Source organism: Durotheca rogersii, assembly GCF_024521655.1.
Source record: "Durotheca rogersii strain YMJ 92031201 chromosome Unknown GGS23scaffold_9, whole genome shotgun sequence".
Classification (NCBI taxonomy): domain Eukaryota; kingdom Fungi; phylum Ascomycota; class Sordariomycetes; order Xylariales; family Xylariaceae; genus Durotheca; species Durotheca rogersii.
Genome location: NW_026251240.1, coordinates 1,325,153 through 1,332,837, shown reverse-complemented (window position 1 = coordinate 1,332,837; position 7,685 = coordinate 1,325,153).

Here is a 7,685-nt window from a genome sequence, read left to right as displayed (position 1 = left end):
TTACGGGAGCTATGGTTACTCTATATAGGCATAAGGCCTATCGTAGCGTATTACGTAATGCATTAAGAGGGTATGTCTTATCGTACCACTATATTATTCCTAGTTAGCTTTGTTTCCTAACTTATCCTGTTGGCCTTTAATTAAACTAGCTAGCTTTTAGTTAATCAGGGTTAATCGGGATCAGGTTAATTAAGTTTAACAGAAACGAAAGCCATCGTACCTATTATTATTAGGAGTTTAATTACTCCTTACAGATTAATTAAACTGGGGAGGCTATAATGGTACGGTGGATCTAGGCTACGTAGCCTTTTCGATGTATATTTATATGGGTCGCGTACTTATATTTTCATTAGTTAGACTTAGACCTATAGATATTACGACCTATAGCTATTCATTCCTTTTGCTATGCCTTTCTAGCTATCCTCGTCTTTACCTTTCTAGTCTCCTTTCCTAGCTGCCGTTTTTAGCTGGCCGATCAACCGATTACAGCTATTAAAAGCTGTGATCTTGGGTTAATCGGCACTGGGCCAGTTGTTGGCAGTTGGGTAGCCCTTTTCGTGCCTCCGTTAGCGTACCTACGCTGCTCCTATTCATTACTTATAATCTCCTATGCGATATACCGGCCGGCCGCCGGCCTACCTAGAAAATAAAATTAAACGTTACGAATTATTTTATTATTAATTAATATAACCTTCGATTAATAGATCCTATTAATATTAAGAGCTATATACCTAGCGCTATTAGTTTATTATCCGAATTCCCTCGATATTCCGGAGCTACCGGCCGATAATTACTTTCGGGCTTTGGTTTAACGGACGGAAGTACGGAACGTACGATACCTACTAAGGCTTAGGAATTAACCGATTAACGTCCCGGAACTCTTCGGTAAAAGGTAAGCGGCGGAAGGATTCGTCGGGTTACTTATTTATTAGATTTATTAGTAGCGGTATCGATTTAACCCGTTAATACGTTACGGCCTTCTTTTTATTTTCCTTAGCTTTTTTAAACGCCCCGGTAATCTCCTCGTCGGTAATCCCCGTAGCCTTTAGCTATTCGAATAGCTTAAGGACGGTCGCTCGGTTTAATTTAAGGAGTTACTTCTAGATAATAAGGTTTATTATATATATATATATAAAAGAAAGAGAGATAGGAACGACGAAATTATAAATCTAGAATTAAAAAGAATCGAAAAACGAATTAAAACGAAGATAGAGAACCTAGGAAATAAAAGAAAGGAAGTAGATCGAAATCGTAAAATAACGAAAAATAAAAGGAAAGGTCGAACGAAAACGAAAGAATCGAATACGTTACTTAGGTCGTAAGTACCATACTTAGGAAAGTCTCGATAGTACTTATCCTAACCTACGTTTAATTATAAGTCTACGAACGTACGTACTTATTACTTTATTAAGAGTATATAATAGGAAGCTATAAGCTAACGCGTCTCCTATTATAGCTTTATACGTACGTAGGGGAACGCGCTTTCCTAAAGCGTTAGCCGTAAAGGTATATTTAACTATATCGTTAATACGTCTTCCTTCTTCCCTCTCTTTTTCTTCTTTAAATATCCCATTTCGAAAACCCTCCCTTATAATTATTATATTCTTATTAATCTCTAGCCTACCTTTCTTATTATTAATTTAAATTCTTATTTTTACCTTTAATTTATTATCTTTTCTTTTCCTTTCCTTAATTCTTTTTTTTTATTTTTATTATATCTTCCTTCCGTTCCGCCGGAATCCCCTTTTCCTTCTCCTTCCCCTCCGTTTATAAAGACGTACGTCGCGCCGATCTAGCCGACTTAATTAAACTCTTACGGGAGATTTACGGTAGTAAAGATAACTAAAGTAATATAAAGAAATACTAGCTTAATATTTAAAATAATTACGATTCGGGGAGGAGCTAGATCGAATTAAGATCCGATATAGCCTAGGCCTTCCGGTTATCCGCTAATCGGCCTCGAACTATGGATTAATAATAATAGGAATAAACGAAGGTAGCCCTAGCTAATTCTTTCGTTTATATCGCCCGTTACGACTACCTTATTAACGAGGATATCCGTACCCTTTATATTATAATAAGCTACGACCTTAAAAGTAGGAAGGCGGCCTTCGAAGTAAACCCGTATTAAACGATAAGCTATCGATCGATAGGATCGTTCGATTTCCTAATCCGCCGATACCTCCTCGATAACCTTACCTTTACTTTAATCTTTACGATTTATACGGATCTAATAAACCCCGAACGAGTTATTACCGACCTTACGAAGTTTTTCTAGGCCTACTTCGCCGTAGCGCTATACCTCCTTAAGCTCCGGAAATTATATAGTTTTAATATAGTTAAGGACGGCGCCTTCGATCGGGCGGCGTACGCGCTCGGTTAATTATAGCGAGCCTAAGAAGACGGTAGTTTCGAGCCCGGTATAACCCCTTAGTTTACTTATTATATCGCGTTAATAAACTAATAAGATAGCTTTAATTACGGTTTTTAAAGCGGTATTTTACCGTATTTTATCTTTAAACGACCGATCGAAATCGCGCGTTAAGCCTAAGAAAATAATGGCCTCGACTTTCTTAATATTATAAGAAAATACGCCGAAGTAATAGAATAATTTTATAACGTTTAGGTTTTAAAAGAAGGGATTAATATCGTTAAGCGTCTCCGGTAAGCCGTAAATTATTAAAAGTAAATCGACCTTATTAACGTTATAACCTCGGCGTAAAGTACGCCGATCGGTAAGCTCCTTAGCCGTAAATCCTCCGTCCGGTTTATCGCGTAAGCCGAAGTCCGCCGTTCCTTTATAGCCTTAATATTTAACCCCCCTTACTCCTTAATATTAACGGACGTAAACTTCCGCTACGATAACCTCGTTAAGGTTACGACGCGTTCCTTTCTTTCCTCCGGCCTAGTAAGGATTAAAGCTTTTTAGTCCGGGGAGACCTCTATACCGTATAAGTAAAGGAAAAATACTTAATTAACCCTTAGGACGTATCCGTTCCCCTATTATTCCCTTAATTAAGAGGGCTAAGAGGAAACTAAGAAAAAGGTAGCCGAGATAAAGAAAGAGAACGCCGATCGGGCTAGATCGGTAAAGGTAAACCGGGCTAAGTTAGTTATAAAGTAATAAAAGGGCCTCTTTATAATATTAAATAAAAAGTTAAAGGCGCGGCCGTAGTAATTAAATAATAGCCGAAGGAATAGAATTTCGCGGTAGTTTTTAAAGGAAGATATTAATCGGGACTTACCGTATTATCCTTTTTAGTTTAATTATTTCTTATGATATAATTAAACTAAAGAAGCTATAATAATACGGTAAAACATATCCTTTTAATATATTACGTAATACGCTACGATAGGTCTTATACTTATATAAAGTAACTATAGCTCCCGTAAGTACGGGACATATTATATTTATTATCGAATTTATTACCTAACTAGATTATTATTTTTATTATTTTTACCTTAATTAAAGATTCGTTTTTATTATTAAATTCGTCGTTCTCTAATTAATATATTTATCTTAGTTATAAGCGCTTAAGTTACTTCGTCGTACCGCTATAGCCGAATAAGTAACTTTTACGTTTTACCCCTTTTCTTCCCTTATCTTTTATATCTTCGGGCTAACGACTACTATATCTCTACGACTAAGGGGCATAATTAAGATACGATAACTACATTAAATTCCTTGCCTCTCGATTAGTATAGCGATACTAGTTTTACTTATCTTAGACCATCGTACGTATTATAATCTTCGATAGAGTATACTTTCGAGTAAACCTATCCGGGTTTCTAGTATCACGTACGCTCTGCTCCTCCTTAGTATACGTAGCTTTAATATATTCTTTTCGTCGATAATTAAATAGCGAAAGTTAATAAGGCGTCGTTATACCTTAGCGAGAGCGTTATTAAAGAGCGGCTTAAAGCTACGCTTTACGGATAAACGAAAGAAAGAATATATCGTCTTTCCGCGAATGTTATTACTCGTAACGCTAGTTAGGATAGTAAGGGTTACCGAGTCTTAAGTTAAAAACCTAACGAACGTAAGAGGCTAAAATCTTAATTAGATACGATTTTCTAGTACCGCTATTACCGTCGATTTAAGATAGGAGCTAGTTTTAGTTACGACTTTATACGTAATTAAGAACGATATCGTAAATTAACCTTTATTCCGGATTTAGCGTATTACGGGTATTTAAGGGAACGATTTTTTATTCCGGCGTATCCGTAGTACTTATTATCTTGCGTTAATAAATAGAATCGTAAAAGTAAGGATACTTATATCGGGCTACGTATATAGCTTAATCGTAGTTTACGTCGATATTTCTATTCCTAAGTACGTTAAATATTTCCTACGTAAGCGCTTAATTCGGGAGTAGACGCGTTAGTTTAGCCTAGTCCTCTTCGTTTAAAGCCTACTTTTTTTTTTTAAAAGCTCGAACTCCTCTTCGTCGGGTCCGGGAAGATCGCCGTAGTAGTTATCCTCGTATTAATAGGTTACTTAATATCGCGTATACGTTAATATATGCGTTAGAAATTAGGTACCGTTAATTAAAAGTAGCTCGTTCTCGTTAATATACGAATAATTTAATATAAGCTTAACGCGGTAAAACGACTCTAGCTCGCTAAGGCCTTTATTTACGCGATAGATAGGGTAATAATTAAATATACATTCTTCTACGTTACGTTAAAAAGGACGCTAATCGCAAGCGTATGACTTATTAAAATTCTAGATCGATACGAAGTGAAAGAAGCTTAATTTAATAACCTCTAGTACCTTTAAATCGCGTTAGAGATACTTTTTATAAGTATTACGCCCGTTAGAAACGTCGTTAGAGCCGAACTCGAGGCTATAATCTTATTCCGTTAAAGGCCGGTAATCTACGTTACGTATAATACGCGAATTAGTTTATAAAGGTAACTTATATAATATATAATAAACCTCTTACGTAAAATAATCTCGCTCCCTGATTAATTTATTTATTAACTTCGATATAAAAAAAAGAAAAGGATTTACGCTAGAGACCTTTAAGAGGATCTATTTAATAAAGACGCTATAACTATCGGTCTTAATTTCTACTTTAAAGTAATACTTCGTTACGTAATTTATAACAGCTTTTACGCTAATATAAGGCGAAATATCGATATTAATTAACTAAGTAAAAGTAATGATTCGATTATATTAGTTTAATTATTCGTTATTACGTTACGCTTTAAATAATTATTAGGTTTTATACGGCCGTATAATAATCTCGGCGTAGGCGCGGTACGGCCGCGGGAAAAGAAATCGGTATTCTAGAGGTAGTAAAACGCTATTACCTTATCCCGCTTTTCGCGTTTTATGCTTATTAATACGGAGGTAATATACTATAGTAGTGCGGTAAGACATGCCCTCTTAATGTATTACGTAACACGCTACGATAGGCCTTATGCCTATATAGAGTAACCATAGCTTCCGTAAGTACGGAATATGTTATGCTTATTATCGAGTTTATTACCTAGTTAGATTGCTATCTTTATTATTTTTACCGTAATTAAAGATTCGTTTTTATTATTAGATTCGTCGTTCTCCGATTAATGTATTTATTTTAGTTATAGGCGCTTAAGTTACTTCGTCGTACCGCTATAGCCGAATAAGTAACTTTTACGTTTTACCCCTTTTCTTTCCTTACCTCTTATGCCTTCGGGCTAGCGATTATTATATCTCTACGACTAAAAGGCATAGCTAAGATACGATAACTATATTAGATTCCTTACCTCTCGATTAATATAGCGATATTAGTTTTATTTATTTTAGATTATCGTACGTATTATAATCTTCGATAGAGTATACTTTCGAATGAATATATCCGGGTTTCTAATATCGCGTACGCTTTATACCTCCTTAGTAGCGATTACCTTATAACTTTTTCGACCCTTTAACCTTTAGCTTACGGAGTTTCTATTACGCTATTAGGATTTAAAGGATACCGATCGCCGTCGGCGCCGTCATTTAACCCGCGAAGTAGCCCGCGTTTTACGTTAAATAAAGTATCTTACCTTATAGTTATTTATCTACTATAGGGAGGTACGTATAAGCCTAGGAACTTTTATAACGATACTACTACTATTAGGATAATACCTAGCCCTTAATACTTATAATATTAATAAGCTATCGATACTACGATATAATGCGACGATTAAACCGCGTTTATACCGATTAGGATATCCCTCGTATCGTTATTTACCTACTTATACGGAGGAACCCGTAAAACCCGGGAGAACTTTCGTCGTAATATTACCGCTACTAGGAATAATACTTAGCCTTCGATACTAACCGCTTCCTCGAACCGCTAATAACATAGTATATTTCGTACGAGTAAATAAAGCTTATAGCGATTAAGGTAGTTCCTTTATGGTTATTTATTTACTATATAGACTAAACGTATAAACGCCTTAGTATAAATTACGATAACCTATACGACCCGCTACTCCTTTATTAATACTAAAGGCGGATAAAAGCTAATAGTAATTATGCCTTAACCGATCTTACGATAGCTTCTTTTTCCCTCTAAACCTATTAATCGATATAAATTAAATATATAAATACTAATAACTTATTATACTAGAGGTATTTTAAGATACCTAGGCGTAACGATTCGACGATATAATATACGATATAATATAGATATTTATATTAATAATATAAATAGAAATTAATAAACTAATAGCTACTAGTAACCGATAGTTTTAAAGAGAACTAAGAATTAATATTAATAAAACTACGTAAATATAAAGGATTAGGGAAACGGAACTAAAGTCGAGCTAATAAGTATATATATATAAGCTAGTCCTATATTACTAACTAATAGTTAGTATAGCGAGAAGTACTAACATAGGCGTAAAACGGCGCCTAACGGTAATACCGTTAATATTATTAAATAACCCCCGTTAAATCGAAACCGGCCTATAGCTATAACCGGTATCGTATTTAACGCGATCCTTTACTCGGAATCTATCCCCTATACGTATTACCTTAACGAAGGTTATACGTTAAGAGTTCTAGACCTTAATAAGAGGAATTATCGTCGACTTATTTATAATAATTAAACTATTAATCTAAGGAATACGTATCGTACTTTAATTAGGTATTAACCGATTAAAAAAGCTCGTATAATATCCGGATCTTATCGATCGGAATAGTATAATAAATAATAATATACCTATACTAAAGGAAAAGTATTAAGATATAAATAATAGCTATTATACCTTTACCCCTATATTAAATAATAAGACTCCTACTATCCTCCTTTTTACTTTATACCTCGTACCGATAAACTAAACGGAATCCGTAGCTAGAAAACGGAATAAATCGCCGTTAGGACCCGAAGTAATAAACATTAAACCACTAATAAAGACCCTAAGAGTCGATACTAGCTTTCCGCCCCTATATCCGCCCGAAGAGGAGAAGGACGATAATAAAACTCCTACTTAACTACCCCTTACCCGCGGCTCTATACTTATTCCGCTAATCCCTATAATATTATCTTAGAATAATAATAATAAGGCCTCTAGTAATTAAAATATACCGATAACTACCCCGATTATCGTAATATTAATCATTAGGTTCCTTAACCTTACCGATTACCTTAGGCTTAAGTTTAATAAATATAATATAACCTAATAATTAAAAAGGATAAATCGATTAT